This window comes from Hyperoodon ampullatus, assembly GCF_949752795.1.
Source record: "Hyperoodon ampullatus genome assembly, chromosome: 7".
NCBI lineage: Eukaryota > Metazoa > Chordata > Mammalia > Artiodactyla > Ziphiidae > Hyperoodon > Hyperoodon ampullatus.
This window is the reverse complement of record NC_136920.1, coordinates 72745579-72763118: the sequence shown is the minus strand read 5'-3', so window position 1 is coordinate 72763118 and position 17540 is coordinate 72745579. Positions and strand designations below refer to the sequence as shown.

The 17540-nt window shown below is 43.7% G+C and overlaps 1 protein-coding gene across 1 annotated transcript in view; it reads left to right on the top strand.

The window, feature by feature from the left end:
- Positions 1-17540, top strand: part of SERGEF (secretion regulating guanine nucleotide exchange factor) — a gene marked incomplete at its 5' end in the record, with an annotated part of 221639 nt that overhangs the window by 138739 nt on the left and 65360 nt on the right. The window lies entirely within an intron of this gene.

Below are 17540 nucleotides of genomic sequence, written 5' to 3'. Positions count from 1 at the left end.
CAGTGAGAGGCCCGCGTCCCGCAAAAAAAAAAAAAAAAAAAATGGGGGAAGAGGATTGGGCTGCTCCTGGTTCTTGAATAAATCCTTTGCACTGAGTTCTTTCCTCTTGCTTGGCTCTTTCTTTGGAGATGGGGGGGTTCTGCTCACTGCCCTCGCTGCCATGTGTTTCATGTCACTCTGGAACTCCCAAGTCTCTGATAAATTGAGGCTTCCTCTTATTGACTCTGAATAACCAAGGTTCACTGTTTTTATAATCAGGCGTGTGCGTAGTTCCTTCAAGAAGCCGCCTCATTACTTCCACACGTAGGCTCAGTCGGTACAATAAAGAGACAGTGTAGGGCCTGACTACCTGAGTCCAGTGCAGGCTTCTGCTTACTAGCTGTATGAACTCAGGTAGTCGGGCCCCACACAGACAAGGTGCTTAGCCCTCCATGCCTCATTTTTCTCACTTTTAAAATGGGGAGGGCAGTGGCATCTTCCTCATAGGGTTGTTGCAGTTGTTGTGAGGGTTAAAGGAGTTGATACACGTAAAGCGCTTAGAAGAGCACTTAGCTCCTGGTAAGGGTTTTAAAAGTGTTTGTTGCTATTTTCTGATATCATAGTTCAAATAATTGCCCTCCTTGGGGCTTTAGGTCTCCCATCTGTGATAGGGAGGGATAAAAACAGGAAACCAAGGTTCTCTCCAGCCCCAACATTTTAGGACTCTGTTACAGCCCCATCACTATCTGCCTTGAGGAGGTGATGTCTGTCCTGTGTACTTCCCTCTCCCAGCCTCTCTCAGCTTCTGAGGGGCAAGGCCCCTGTGTTTTCCTTTTGTTTCCTGCTTATTTGCAGCACCCAGAGCAGTGCCTGGCCCTCAGCGGAGACTCAAGCACTGTTTTCTGAATTAAGCTAGACTGGCTCGCTCAGCTGCCTGGGGTGGCAGCAGTTTGAAGCACTACTTTGCAGGCCCGAATGTGATGTGCAAGGAGGCGGAACCAAGGACAGCAGAGGAGGTAGGCTGACAGCCAGCAGAGGGGGTGGGGAGTAAAAAGTGCTGGAGTCAGAGAGGGAGTGAGAAAATATAACAGCAAACCTGCATGCTTTGCAACACCAGATACGTTATACCGGAACTACTCCAGCCTGGGTGTAATTAAGACAAGCTAATCAAAGAATCAGAGGCTGTGCCTAGGATGTTGCTGCTGCTGTCACTGGACTAGGAGAGAGGTTGGCACAAACAATAAGATTGCAGGGAATCTAAATACATGAAAGAACAAAATCCAGTTGAAGGAGGAGGCCAGAGCCAGCAGGGTGGCAGGCTGAGGCGACAGGCAGCTTAGGGCTGTAGAAAGAGCATAGACTCTGCAGGCAGACAGCCTTGGTTTAAACCAGCTCCATCTCTGTGTGAGCTTCCATTTTTTTCCCTTATCTATATAATGCAGATAATTCCACCTTGCAGGATTGTTGTTGTGAGGAATAGAGGAGATAATGCATGCGAAACACCTGGTACTATATAGGGGATGTGTAAGAAATTAATTCATAATTCCATTTCTTTTTCATTTCTCTTGGTCTGGGTGGGGAGAAGGGAGAATCACTTGTTAGTGTAACTGTTCCAGTGAAGTAATTCTTGGTTGGGAGAGAGAAATGATAGCATTCTGGAAAGGTGTGTCTAGCGTTACTACCCAAGTGAGGAAGGCAGCAGAGGCTGTGGGAGAGCAGGGCATGGCGTGCTGATGAACTCCTCGAGGGCAGCCCTATTATTTTCTGTTTTGTCCCCAATGCCTGGGGCCTGGCTCGCAATCTGCTGAATGAATGGTTCCAGAGTCAGGAAAGGTGGGCTCAGTCACGGGACTCTGGACGTGTCCACCTGCCTGCATGTGAGCCGGGATCAGAGGCTCCCTGACACCTGGGGGAGGGGGCCCTCAGTGGGTGCCCTGCAGGGTGCAAGCTGTGTAGCAGGAAGCGATGAGAAGCCTCCTGTTAGCCCTGGCAGGAGGCCAGCAAGAGGAGGACAAGCTGGAGGAGGAGAGTTCCTACCAGCTGAAAGCCTGGCTCTCACAGCCAGCTCCCCGCTCCCCACTCCTGCCCTTGCCTACTTTAGGTGGATTTCCCTGCCTTCAGTCCCATCCCCGAGATGCAGGCCCTCAGTGCCTGGTGCTGGGTCACACACGTGACAGGCACAAAATGGTTGTAGAATAGACTGGAACAGAATATAGAGAAGCCAAACTTTGCTCAAAAGTAGAGGTGGCCTTAATATCTAATGAATGCACAGCAGACAGATCAAACTGGAAGGGAGGGGAAAGAGATGGGTGAAAGGATATAATTTAGGACCTACTCTGTCTAAGAATGGACACAACTCCATGAAGTGTTTTTGTTGTACCCACTTCATAAGGAAGAAAACTGAGACTCAGAGGTTAAACAAGTTGCCCAGGGATAAGTACCAGTAAATGGTAGAGCTGTGTGCCTGACTTCTAAGAATGCTCCTTCGACTCTCTCATATCCTTGGGGCGGCAGGATGCGTAGTGGTTAAGAAGAGCACAGGCACTGGGATCATATCGCCTGGATTCAAATCCTGGCTTCTCCGCTTATGAGCCATGTAACCCTGTATAAATGCCTTAACCTCTCTGTCTTGATTGCCTCATCTGGAAGATCATATTATTGACCTCAAAGGGTTGTTATATAAAGTGCTAACAGTGCCTGACACAAAAGTAGGCTCGGTGAATGTTCGCCGGTGTTGGTGTCGTTGTTATATGTTAAGAATATAAGGAAGTAATTGTAAGATGACTGTAAGAAGGCTGAGGCTCAGGGTGGGAGTCTCAGAAGCTGGAGAGAGAAGTGTCTCCCCCACCTAGAATGCCAGGGTCCAGGGCAGGACCTCAGCATAGCTGCAGAACGGATTTGTAAACTGGAGCCTGGGTACCCCGATCTGGGGGATCTGGAAATCCCAGCAGCCCTGGAAACAGTGCCAGCCCAGATTTGCTCCAGGTCAGGATTCTGCTATCCACTGTTCCAGGCAGGGACTCGGGACCTGAATGTTCCAGCCTGAGGGAAGCCCCGCAGCAGCCACATTTCAGGCTTCTTAGGAAATCAAAATAATTCGACTTTGATACTGCATTGCTTCCAGTTTTCTTTTCCCCCCCTTCTTTTGCAATTTGGTTTGCTTCTTTTCTTAGTTTTCCAGTGAAGTTTCTCTTGACCTGTTCTGTGTTTGCTGCCAGGTCACTCTTCCTCAGTGAGCCTGATTCCTCATCTGTGAAACCAACATCACAATACCCACCCCTAAAAGTTGTTTTTCCAAATGGCATAGATATGTCGGTTGCCTGTGCAGTGCCTGCTACAGAATAGGTGCTCAGCAGGAGAACTTGGCAGGTTCATGAGTTCATTTGCTTGCTTGCTTGCTTGCTTGCTTCCTTCCTTCCTTTTCACCCAGGATTTCCCTCCACATCTGACGAAGCTGGCTGGCTCCCATTTGTGGGCATAGGCGAAGTCAGCAGAGGTGAGATGAGGACATGTGGCCACCACTTGCTCAGAAGATCCCTGCCTGCCAGGGGCAGGCTCCCCAGGCCCAGCTCTGTCTTCGGGGCCCTCACTTCCATGTCTGGTTGAATTGGCTCCAGCTGTTTTGCTTCCCCCCAGGAGCAGCTTATTTTGGCTTGAATGGGCGATTTGTTTGCCTTCTCTCCTGATTTTCGGTTGTTCAGCCTTCCCTTCCTGCAGAGAAAAAAGAGCTGACCACATTTCCTTTCTTCCGCTCCACGCAGACCCTTGGAAGGGATTTTATTGGTGGCCTTTTCCTGGAGCACTCATGCTTGCCAGACGGGCATTGTTAAAGCGTTAGATATTTGGCAGCAAAGTGTAGAGCGTCCTCCTCCAAGCAAAAGCATCTCTTTTACCAAATTGGAGCTATAATCTATGCAAGGATCTTTTATTTTTAATTTTTTTCATTTCACTGATGACTTCCAATTGTTGAACCTTTGTACCTTTGTAATATGTGTGGCAGAACAACTGACCTTGCATGGCATGAGACCCATCAAGTGGGGTCATGTGAGGATTTAATAGCGAGAACTAACTCATTTTGACACTGGCTGTAGCCCTGAGAGGCAATACCTCCAAACCCAGGGCCTTGTAGAGAGCTTAGAGGCAAGGACAGACTTGTACGGTCCTATGCACAGTAGGATGGGCAAAGTGTAAATGCTTTACTTATATTGTCCCATTTAATCCTCATACCACATTGATGCACTGTTGTTAACCCCATTTTCTAGATGGGGGAAGCTGAAGCTTAGGCTGAGCAGTTTGCCCCGCCAGGTCATCTGATCAGGAGGAATTTGTGTGTCGGGTCTTTAACCCAGGTCTCTATCTCCAGAACCTGTGGTCTTCTGCCTGCTGCTGCCTTCCTGCAGACCGTGACTGTCTGGCCTGTTTTTAAGGCCACCAGATAAGATTATTTCATCTCTTCATTTCAATATTTAGTTCCCCTTCATGTTGGCAAGTTCTTCTGTATATGTAGATTATATGTAATCTGCTTCAGATTAAGCAGTTCTCGGCATAATAACCAGATAAAATCGTGACATTGATGACATTGTGTTGTCATCACACTTCCCTCCCTACCTTCTGAGATTCCCACCCCTTTTAGGATTCTTCTTCCCCCTTCCATTGTCCCTTCTCTTTAAAAAAATTTTTACTTATTTAATTTTCGAGTAATTAGTACATGTATATTATTTAAAACTTAAAAAGCACAAAAAGATTTAAAATGAAAAATTTCCCTCCTGCTTTATCTCCCATCTATCCAGAGTGCCAAAACCCTTCTACCACATGTGCAGCTAATGCCTATTATTAGTTTCTTTTTGCAAATATAAGTGAATACTAAGATATATTTTTATCCCCCTTTTTACGTAAATTGTAGTATACTTTACATGCTTTTTAGTGTCTGATTTTTTTTCTTTCAATAATTGATCTGGGAGATCTTTCCATATCAGTATAAAAGCCTTTCTAGTTCGTTATTACAACTACATAATGTTCCAGTGTACCTATATACTGTGATTTATTTAATCAGTGCCCTGTTGATGGACATTTAGGTGATTTCCTGTCTTTTGCTTATTACAAGTAATGATGTAGTGAATTACCTTGTATATATGTTATTTCATATGTGGGTGAGTGTAGCTGTAGGATAAATTCCTAGAAGTAAGATTACTGTATCAAAGAGTAAGTGTATTTGTTATTCTGCAAGATACTGCAAAAATTGGCTTCCATAGGAATTATACCATTTTCCACTCCCACCAGCAGTGTATAAGAGTGCCTGTTTCTGCAGCCTCCCTAATAGTAGTGTGTTAGGAAACTTTTGGAGTTTTGCCAATTTAATAGGTGAAAAACTACTCAGGGTGGTTTTGGTTTATTTTACTTTTTAAATTGAAGTACAGTATATATATATATATATAGAGAGAGAGAGAGAGAGAGAGAGAAAAGTGCACAAATCTTAAGGGTTCAGACTGATGAGTTTTTATGTATGTATATACTTAAGAAACCACCACCCAGCACAAGATACAGACCATTTCCAGCACCCACCCCAGAAGCCTACCTCATGCTCCTTCTCAGTCAGTACCACACCCCCAGAGGTAACCACTATTTTGACTTCTGTCTCCAGAGATGAGTTCTTGCCTGTTCTTGAGCTTCATATAAACGATGTCATACAGTGTGAACTCTTTTGTGTGGCTTTTTTTGTTCAACACATGTGTCCATAAGAATCATCCATTCTCTATGTAGCAGTAGTTCTTTTTTATTGATCAGTAATACTCCTCTTATGAATATACTATAACTTATTTATCCATTTAACTGTTGAAGAGCATTTGAGTTGTTTCTAGTTTGAAGATTGTGAATAAAGCTGCTATGAACATTCTTATATATGCCTTTTGGTGAACATATACATTTATTTCATTTGAGTACATAACTAAGAGTAGGATTTCTATGTTACTAGGTCATATGTATAGCATTAACAGATTCTGCTCAACAGTTTTACAAAGTAGTTGTACCAATTTATACTCTTACCAGCAACATATGAGAGTTCTAATTGTGCCATATCCTTGCTAGGTATTTTTAATCTTATTGATTTAGGCCATTCTGCTGAGTGTGTAGTATGGACTCTTACTGTGATTTTAACTTGCATTTCTCTGGTAACCAGTGATGTGAAGCACCTTTTCATATGCTTATAGGCCACTTGGGTAGCTTCTTTTGTCTAGTGCAAAGACTTTGCCCATTGTTTTAAAGTGGGTTTTGTCTGTTTTTCTTAATGATTTGTAGAGATCGTTTATCTTATGGATTCAAGTTCTTTGTTGGATTATATGTATTGTGAACACCTCCTAGGCAGTCACTTACTCTTTTGTTCTTTTAATGATATCTTTTGATAAATAGATATTCTTAATTTAATTTAATTTTTTTTTTTAATTATTATTTTTTTTTTGCGGTACGTGGGCCTCTCACTGTTGTGGCCTCTCCCGTTGCGGAGCACAGCCTCTGGACGCACAGGCCATGGCTCACGGGACCAGCCGCTCCGCGGCACGTGGGATCCTCCTGGACCGGGGCATGAACCCGCGTCCCCTGAATCGGCAGGTGGACTCTACCTCCCTCTTTTTCTTGATGAGTCTGGCTAATGGTTTATCAATTTTGTTTATCTTCTCAAAGAATCACCTTTTAGTTTTATTGATCTTTGCTATTGTTTTCTTTGTTTCTATTTCATTTATTTCTGCTCTAATCTTTATGATTTCTTTCCTTCTGCTAACTTTGGGTTTTGTTTGTTCTTCTTTCTCTAGTTCCTTTAGGTATAAGGTTAGGTTGTTTATTTGAGATTTTTCTTGTTTCTTGAGGTAGGCTTGTATAGCTATAAACTTCCCTCTTAGAACTGCTTTTGCTGCATCCCATAGGTTTTGGATTGTCATGTTTTCATTGTCATTTGTTTCTAGGTATTTTTTGATTTCCTCTTTGATTTCTTCAGTGATCTCTTGGTTATTTAGTAACGTGGTGTTTAGCCTCCATGTGTTTGTGTTTTTTATGTTTTTTCCCCTGTAATTCATTTCTAATCTCATAGTGTTGTGGTCAGAAAAGATGCTTGATATGATTTCAATTTTCTTAAATTTACTGAGGCTTGATTTGTGACCCAAGATGTGATCTATCCTGGAGAATGTTCTGTGCGCACTTGAGAAGAAAGTGTAATCTGCTGGTTTTGGATGGAATGTCCTATAAATATCAATTAAATCTATCTGGTCTATTGGGTCATTTAAAGCTTCTGTTTCCTTATTTATTTTCATTTTGGATGATCTGTCCATTGGTGTCAGTGACGTGTTAAAGTCCCCCACTATTATTGTGTTACTGTCGATTTCCTCTTTTATAGCTGTTAGCAGTTGCCTTATGTATTGAGGTGCTCCTATGTTGGGTGCATACATATTTATAATTGTTGTATCTTCTTCTTGGATTGATCCCTTGATCGTTATGTAGTGTCCTTCCTTGTCTCTTGTAACATTCTTTATTTTAAAGTCTATTTTATCTGATATGAGTATTGCTACTCCAGCTTTCTTTTGATTTCCAGTTGCATGGAATATCTTTTTCCATCCCCTCACTTTCAGTCTGTATGTGTCCCTAGGTCTGAAGTGGGTCTCTTGTAGACAGCATATATATGGGTCTTGTTTTTGTATCCATTCAGGAAGCTTGTGTCTTTTGGATGGAGCATTTAATCCATTCACGTTTAAGGTAATTAGCGATATGTATGTTCCTATGACCATTTTCTTAATTGTTTTGGGTTTGTTTTTGTAGGTCCTTTTCTTCTCTTGTGTTTCCCACTTACAGAAGTTCATTTAGCATTTGTTGTAGAGCTGGTTTGGTGGTGCTGAATTCTCTTAGCTTTTGCTTGTCTGTAAAGCTTTTGATTTCTCCATCCAATCTGAATGAGATCCTTGCCGGGTAGAGTAATCTTGATTGTAGGTTCTTCCCTTTCATCACTTTAAGTATATCATGCCACTGCCTTCTGGCTTATAGAGTTTCTGCTGAGAAATCAGCTGTTAACTTTATGGGAGTTCCCTTGTATGTTTTTTATCATTTTTCTCTTGCTGCTTTCAATAATTTTTCTTTGTCTTTAATTTTTGCCAATTTGATTACTATGTGTCTCGGCGTGTTTCTCCTTGGGTTTATTCTGTTTGGGACTCGCTGCGCTTCCTGGACTTGGGTGGCTCTTTCCTTTCCCATGTTAGGGAAGTTTTCAACTATAGTCTCTTCACATATTTTCTCGGGTCCTTTCTCTGTCTCTTCTCCTTCTGGGACCCCTATAATGCGAGTGTTGTTGTGTATAATGTTGTCCCAGAGGTCTCTTAGGCTGTCTTCATTTCTTTTCATTCTTTTTTCTTTATTCTGTTCTGCAGCAGTGAATTCCACCATTCTGTCTTCCAGGTGACTTATCCGTTCTTCTGCCTCAGTTATTCTGCTGTTGATTCCTTCTAGTGTAGTTTTCATTTCAGTTATTGTATTGTTCATCTCTGTTTGTTTGTTCTTTAATTCTTCTAGGTCTTTGTTAAACATTTCTTGCATCTTCTCGATCTTTGCCTCCATTCTTTTTCCAAGGTCCTGGATCATCTTCACTATCATTATTCTGAATTCTTTTCCTGGAAGGTTGCCTATCTCCACTTCATTTAGTTGTTTTTCTGGGGTTTTATCTTGTTCCTTCATCTGATACATAGCCCTCTGCCTTTTCATCTTGTCTCTCTTTCTGTGAATGTGGTTCTTGTTCCACAGGCTGCAGGATTGTAGTTCTTCTTGCTTCCGCTGTCTGCCCTCTGGTGGATGAGGCTATCTAAGAGGCTTGTGTAAGTGTCCTGATGGGAGGGACTGGTGGTGGGTAGAGCTGACTGTTGCTCTGATGGGCAGAGCTCAATAAAACTTTAATCCGCTTGACTGCTGGTGGGTGGGGCTGGGTTCCCTCCCTGTTGGTTGTTTGGCCTGAGGCAACCCAACACTGGAGCCTACCAGGGTTCTTTGGTGGGGCTAATGACAGACTCTGGGAGGGCTCATGCCAAGGAGTACTTCCCAGAACTTCTGCTGCCAGTGTCCTTGTCCCCACGGTGAGCCACAGCCACCCCCCACCTCTGCAGGAGACCCTCCAACACTAGCAGGTAGGTCTGGTTCAGTCTCCCCTGGGGTCACTGCTCCTTCCCCTGGGTCCTTATGCACACACTACTTTGTGTGTACCCTCCAAGAGTGCGGTCTCTGTTTCCCCAAGTCCTGTCAAAGTCCGGCAATCAAATCTCACTAGGCTTCAAAGTCTGATTTTCTAGGAATTCCTCCTCCTGTTGCTGGACCCCCTGGTTGGGAAGCCTGACGTGGGGCTCAGAACCTTCCCTCCAGTGGGTGGACTTCTATAAATGTTCTCCAGTCTGTGAGTCACTCACCCAGCAGTTATGGGATTTGATTTTACTGTGATTGTGCCCCTTCTTCCATCTCATTGTGGCTTCTCCTTTGTCTTTGGATGTGGGGTGCCTTTTTTGGTGAGTTCCAGTGTCTTCCTGTTGATGATTGTCCAGCAGCTAGTTGTGATTCTGGTGTTCTCACAAGAGGGAGTGAGAGCACATCCTTCTACTCCGCCATCTTGGTTCCTAGTCCTAGATTTTCACTTTTTGTTTTTGCTTTTGATGTTTTTATTTTGTCCTATTTTTACCAGGCAACTTTTTCTTTCACCGTAGATGAAATTTACCAGTCTTTTCCTTTATGGCTTCTGCATTCTGAGTTAGAGGATCCCTCCCCACTCCAGGGTATAAAGGACTTTCTTCATATTTTATTCTAGTACATTATGGTTTTATATTGTACAAGTAAATCTTTGATCCATTTGGAATTTATCCTGATATACAATGTCAGGTATGGATTCAACTTCATTATTTTTCCAGATAGCTATTCAAAGTCTCAACACTATTTATTGAATTCACTTTTTTTGGCTGCCTTCCTGAGTCCTGTCACTACCAAAGTAGTCCTAAGGCATAGAGAGAAGCAATGACTTAACCCAAGATTTCCCAGCTAGTCAGTGGCAGAGCTGGGGCCAGCACTTGGGGCCAGCTCATGTTGCTTAGACAGGGCCTGTGGATGGTTCTCAAGGAGTTTCCTAAGTGGTTGTGATCTCCCGGGCTGTTTGCCACGTGGAGAGGCACTGCTAAGGCAGAGCAGCATCTTTTAAGCCATTCCCTAGGTTCTGAGTGCTGTCCCAGGTCCTGCTTCTCTCAGCTGCGGAGGTGATACACTTGTTGCCATTATCACACCGCTTGAGACACCGTATTTTCTTCTTTGCCAGGCCAGAATGTGATCAGATCTTTCACATTCAGGAGAGATGTTTCACAGTTAATACAGAGATATTTTTACAGACCATTGGTTATCATTCGAGTCATATTTCTATTGAGTCATTTGTTTTCAGGGCATAGCCTCACATCACAAAAAGTGCCTTCTTAGCTCTCAGTAAAGTTTTTCACTATTACTCCTAAAGAAGCAATGTTTGTGTCACTCCATAGTAGTCATTCTACATGAGACCACAGGTGAGGGTGCCAGGCTGTCAAGGAGGCTCACATAACTTGCTAAATTACTCACTCTCTCACGCCACCCTTTTTGGGCACGAGATTAACCACCATGTTTTGGCATAATGCTCTGGTCCTTTTGGAGTTACTTACCGTAGCAAAAACTGTAATTGTGACCCACTGTACTGGTTTAAAAATACTCAAGAAGCTTGGGGCCTTGCAAAGGTAAATCTAACTAAGGTGAGCTCAAAGTAAAAAAGTACGAAGAGTTAGAGCAAGACAGAGACAGCCTTCTGCAGTGGAAGGGCTGAGCTCTGCTCCCAGCTCTGTCTGCCTTTAACTCTCTGTGTGATCCTGGGCAGGCCCCCTCCCTCTCCAGGCCTTAGAATCCCCATCTGGGAAATAGTTCTAAAGTCTGCTCCATCACTCAAGCCTGTCCTCATGTGCACAAACTCTGTTGTGCATCTTAATAGACCTGCACTGTCTACACTTGCCTTGCATGCAGTAGGTGCTTTGTATGTTTGTTGAAAGCTGAATGAATGTTATATACAGTATTTTCCTTATTCCCTCCCATCAGCTTGCTAGTGACTGATAATGTGCCCTGTAGCATTCTGGGTGCTGAGAAGGAATACAGCAAATGGTCTTACCTTATGGAACTCACATTTTATGGGAAAGAGACTTAAGCCTGGCACGTGATATGTGCTTAATAAATACTGAATGAACAGATGAGTGAGTGCAGAGCAGAAGGTGACAAGAATTAGAAGAACGAGTGAAGAGGAAGGAATGATTAATTTTGGAAATCCTCATGGCAGAGGGGGTTTCTGAGCGGAGGAAGGGTAAAGAGCGTTCTGTGCTGAGGGATCAACACGAGCAAAGAGAAGGAAGGCTTTAAAGTGTGAATCATGGTTGAGAGACAAGTGGTCAGCCAGCAAGACAGCGGAGGGTCAGCTAAGGCCGTCTCCGGTAGCATTGACTTTACTGTGTAGACAGTGTGGTGCCATTAAGGGTTATTTAGCAAGACACTCAAAAGTTGACGATTGCAGCAGTGGATTTTTTTTTTTTTAAGATAATACCTTTTTACAGAGGAAAAGAGAACTGACAGTAGTAGGTACCTACTAAGTATGGGCACCACTCTGAGCATTTTGCATATATCATTTCATTAGGTCATCACCATGCAAGGTAGAAAGTAGACGGGTTTTCCAGATGGGAAAATGGAGACTCAAAGAGGTGAAGCCCTGGATTCAGACTGACATCTGCTGACTCTGAGGTCTGCATTTTCCCCCTCAAGTGCTCCCTGCAGAGGTCAGGCTTTGGCTTAATTAGCATATCAAGCAGCATCTATTATACTAAGCTTATAGCATGCACGTGACTTCTTCGGAAGACAGGAAAAAGCAATAGCAACTGATAGTACAATACTTGTCTGGAAGGGCAGAGGCCAGCCTGTATCCCGGTCTATCCTCAGAGCCTAGCACCTAGGGGACCATGTGCAGTGTGGGGCAGCTTTAACAATGGCCAAGCAGTCAGGCCCATGAGCCTGCTCTGTCCTTCCTTAGACAGGAGCAAGCTTCCTGAGTCTGAATGGCACCCTGGTATCTCCCTATGAACGCCCAGACTCTCAGTGTTGCCTCAGTGTAGCACCCACAGGCCTCAGCTTGCACCAGGACCCCTAAATACCACCTACCCAGTGGCTGTCCCTGTTGCCTCCTGTCTCTGTGGAATCCCCTATTCCTCCCGGGTGCATCTAAGCCCTTAAATGCAGAACAGCTGTGACATTCATTTCAAAGTGCTCTCCCTAGGCAAGGCTTCAGCAGCATTCTGTTTGCCCGTTTGATTATTCACAGATTTAGTCACTCATTAAGAAGCTGCACCATGTAGTAGAAAGAGTCCTGGGCCAAGGGACCTGAGTACCAGATTAGCTGCTGTCACCTTGAGCAGGCACTTTCCTTCTCTGGGCGTGCTTTTCTTTATGGATAAAATAAAAGAAATCTGTAAGATAATCTTCAAGGTCTCTTCCAGCTCTGACACTTTCTGAGACTGTGTCTTGTTCATAAAATTCATAAACTCACACCTTCACCCTAACATGGGGTTAGGGAATACTTCTAAGAGAAGACATGATGTTTGAGATGGGTCTTAAAGGATGAGCAGGAGGAAGAGAAAGACATTCCAGGGAAGGGGATCAACATGAACAAACGTATGCAGAAGACATGGCAAATTGGGAGGGGAACAAAGCAGTGGGAAACAAGGCTGTGGGGATGCCTGAAGCCTGAGGAGACAGGACTTCATCCTCTGTGGTAACAAGGAGCAGGAAAGGTCTTAAAGCAGAGGAATGAGTTGATCTGATCTGTTTGCAGAAGCAAATAGCTGGTCAACAGAGGAATCTTGGAGTAATGGCAGTGGGTTTGATTTTGTGGCTTTGTAAGATAACTAATTCGGTAAGTTTGTGGTTTTCAGCTTGAGGCAAGGAAGATGCTGCTGCCCTTTTGGCCTCAGCACACTGGATGTCTGATTGTTACGACTAGGCGTTGTGGCTCCTGAATCCCCATCAGACTTCTTGGCTCGGACTCTGCCCCATACTAATTGCAACTCCAGTTCCACCCCAAGGCCAGTCCCTCCCTCTTCCCGTGGCAGCCAAGATGCTGACTTAGTCAGGAAGCTGTGCAGTGTGACCCTAGTGTGGCATGCATGCATATGCCAGTAGCCTCTTATGTGGCCTTTGTGCTTTGTCAGTTTTTTGAAGCTGTTCACTTTATTCAGGCAGCACTTCTTAAATAAATTCTGCACATGAAGAGAATTTACTGTGATCAGTTGGGAACTGACTTGCAGAAATTTTCAGCAAATGGCATTATATAGCAAGAAGATTAAAAAAAAAAAAACCCACAAGTAAAATGATAGGGACTCTTGGACAGATGCTTTTTAAAAATTTAATTTTGCTAAATGGAATGGATGGCCAAAGGCTTATAGGTTTCTACTATGAGAGGGGACTGCCTTTCTGAGGGAGGGGAGCAGAATTTTAGCTGATCTAATGTAAGAAGAGGCATAGGGTCCTAGAATCACAGAATTTGAAGGTGGAGGGGACTTCAGAAATGACCTAATCCCCACAGAAGAGGAAATGAAGGCCTAAGTGAAGAAATGATTTGCCCAGAGTCACGCAGCAAGTCAGAGGCTGAGCCCAGGATGCCAGCCCCCAGGTCCTGACTCTAGCTGGCACCACCACACCTCTTTGGAGACAGAGCATCAGCAACTTCTGAGGTGAGCTCCAAGGCCCCCACCCTTGTCACGCTGACCTGGCAGCCATGGCCTCAGGAGCCCTTGATTGGGCTCACTTCTGGGTAGTTTCTGCTGCACATCCACACCGGTGGTACCATATCCTCCATTTCCCTCTGCTGCAGCAGCTTACAGATTTTTAGCAAATGCAGCCTGGTAATGGACAGAAATTAGACCTGTTTCCTTTTATTTCTTAACTTTTGAGCCTCTCCCAGGGGTTGCTACATGAACTCAGTTGTACTTAGAAAAAAAAAAAAGGGTAAAGATTTCAATAATTCAGCTTTTGGGGGGAAGGTAAGGAGAAATAAGGGCCTAGGAAGCCAACAGAGGAGATTATCAACTCTCAAATAATCTTTAGGGACCATGCTAACAGTAATAGTTGACATTATTGGTCCTTACCATGAACCATATGCAGTTTTACACAATATTAATTTATTCTTTACATCAACCATAAAGTAGGTACTGTTATACCTGTTGCACAGATAGAGAAACTAAGGCACAGAGAGGTTAAATAACTCATGGAGAAGAACATTGTCCTGGGTGTTCTACAGTGTAAGGGTCTGGGTATCCAAGTGGTGGATTCAGAATTAGGGAGTGATATTCTCCCAAATTATCAATAAATTGATAAGAGATGCAAAGGGATCTCTTATGGCTGCCAAAAAGCTCCAGCCTCAGCCTGTCCCCATGAAAGCAAAGAAGGAGAGTGTTCCACTTTCTATGATAAAGAAAACTGGGAGGGTTTATATACACAAAGGATGATAAGATCAGAAGCTAAACAGGGGTGGAAATGTGAGCTGAAGTCAACAGATTGGGCATAAATGTAAGAGAGGGTGTTGACTGCCTCCATGATTCCTGGTCAGCTGGCACTAGTGAGGCGAAGCCGGGGGAGGTGGCTGTGGCCGTGTTCTCAGAAGGGAGTATTTGAAACTGTGATACCTTCCAAATGCAGGACTTCCCATACCCTAAGGAAGATTTCTTTTTAATCTGGCCCTTGAGACTATTCAGATGCTTTTATTAATCTTCTGGGTTTTTTGTGACTTTAAGTAAGTAATATGCTTTCCCTTCAAGGGCTTTAATTGAACAACTATAAAAATAAAGATAATAATCTGGTCCCCCCCTTCTTGTTTCATAAAGGCTTCCTGATGTTGTAAAATGTATAACTGATTAGAAAGGAAAAGTAATCATTTTGCATAAAAATCAAGATAGAATATCATAGTTTTAATAAATATTGTTTTATTATAATTCTCAAATGAATTCAATGTGATTTAGTGGGGACACTAAGTCCATGACAGTTGCCTGACTGGGTTTCAGATCTCAGCCCTGGCATTTTCTAGCTGTGTTACCTTGAGTGAATTACAACCTTCCTGAGCCTCAGTTTTCCTATGTGGATAAATGAGAATACTTAAAGTGTTATTATGACAATTAAGTAGGATAATATATGTAAAGGACCTGATACATGACACCAGCAGTACATAAAGATTTCTTTCTTTTTTTTTTTTTTTTTGCTGTACACGGGCCTCTCACTGTTGTGGCCTCTCCTGTTGCGGAGCACAGGCTCCTGACGTGCAGGCTCAGCAGCCATGGCTCACGGGCCCAGCCGCTCTGCAGCATGTGGGATCCTCCTGGACCAGGGCATGAACCCGCATCCCCTGCATCCGCAGGCGGACTCTCAACCACTGCACCACCAGGGAAACCCAGATTTCTTTTTTTTTTAATCAATGCTAAATATTATCCCTTTTTAGAAAATTAATTTTTATTGGAGTATAGTTGATTTACAATGGTTTGTTAGTTTTGAAGATTTCTGTAACTCCACATCCTTGCCAAAACCGGGACTGATCCAGCTACTAATTTTTACTAGTCTAATAGGTTCTATCAAAATCAAGATTTTGTTTCTGAGTCAGAAACACTCTGCCCAGGTTCAACCAGAGAAACAGACCCAGTAGGAGACATATATTAAGAGATTTAATGCACAGAATCTACATGGACAACTGTGGAAGATGGCAAGTCTGAAATCCACAGGGCAGATCTTCAGGAAGGGCAGGCTGATGCTCCAGTCAATAAGCAGAACTTCTTCCTCAGGGACACCCCGGCTCTCTTCTTAAGGACTTTCAACTGACTCAGGCTCACCCAGATTATCTAGAATTAATCTCCTTTACGTATCAATAAAATCAACTGATTATAGAGGTTAATCACAGCTACAAAATACCTTCACAGCAACACTTAGATTCGTGTTTGAATAACTGGATACAGATTGACACATAAAACTGACCATCACATAGTCCAACTTGTATTTTAAGAAAATCATTCTGGGGATGGGAGGAAGGCTGAGTTGAAGGAGAGAGAACCTGGAAGCAGAGAGATGAATAGAGAAACCAGAGCATTACCTTAAGGGAAGGGTGATGAGGACCTGAATTAAGTAGTGGCAGCTGAGGTAGAAAGTCAGAAGCGACTTAAAAGGCCACGCTCAGCTTGTTGGGACTAAGTGACCTGGTATGAACAGGGTTGAGAAGAGAAGGAGAAGAATGGGCAGGCTCAGGGGTGGTACCGAGTTTTCTGCTTGGTAGACTGGGTAGATGTGTTGCCATTAACCGAGACAGGACATACACGGAGAGGAAAGAGTAGGCTTTAGGGAAAGTGATGGATTTATTTTTTAACATAACAAAGTGTGAGATGCCTGTGGAACACCCAAATAGAACGATCTGGTAGGGGATTGGCATGAAGACTTTTAGCTCTTTAGAGAGGTCAGAGAGATTTTGTAAAGAGAGGTTAGTGAAGCAGATCTACTTAAGTAGTTTTTTCTTCATGTATATATGGATAATGTTTCTGCTAAGTGGCTTTGGTATAGGGTGTGCTGTTGTGATGCCTTTGAAAATGTTACATCAATGTAACCACTCTGTGATTATTCCTGCTGCTGCAGTAAGTTAGCCCAGAGCAGAGACTGCTTTCCTGGTCGACTTTTGCAGGGACCTACCCGTCTTACAAGACTTTCTCCCTAGAGGTCAAGACGCCATTGTGAGGGTTAGGTCCTCAGGAGGAGCCCATATCTATGAAAGCTCTGTCTCCTGAGGAAAATCCAGGATGGAGTCACTAATTTCTGGGGAGTCATCTGAAAGCACATATACAAAGCATGATTAATGACTACGTGCCAGCTCATAGCCCCCTAAAATACGGCCAGCCCAGGCACACTGTCTGGGAGGAAGCACCCTCTGCTTTCCCAATTTCCAGTCCTAGACCTCCTCTGAACAGGTCTGCAGATAATGGATGGGGGTTTTGTGCACTGGGAGGCATGGGAACATGGGGAAGAAGAAGGAATGAACATTCACTGAGCACCTTCTATGTGCCATGCAGTATGCTGGGCACCTTCAATTAAAATGGTGACAACTAACGCTCACCAAGATTTGCCTTGGTGCAAATGGCTTGTATGGTGCAAATGGTATGTATGGTTTATTTTCTTCTATTTAATTGTCACAACAACCATATAAGAGGGGTACCATTATGAACCACATTTTAGAAATGAGGAAATCAAGGCAGAGAGATGAAGTGACTTGCCCAGGGTCGTACAATTGGTAGATATCTAAGGTGGGATTTGAAAAAATGTTCTGTTTCTGTGCTGTCTCTCTCTGATGCTGACACAGCCACTCTCCCCTCCCTGGTCCTGTCATTCAGGGGAGCAAGACTACAGGGTTCTTTCTCTAACAGTTCTTACAGATTTCTGTCTTCACAACTTTAAGGAGCAGGTGGGTTGGAGGAAGCACTGGGTGGGGA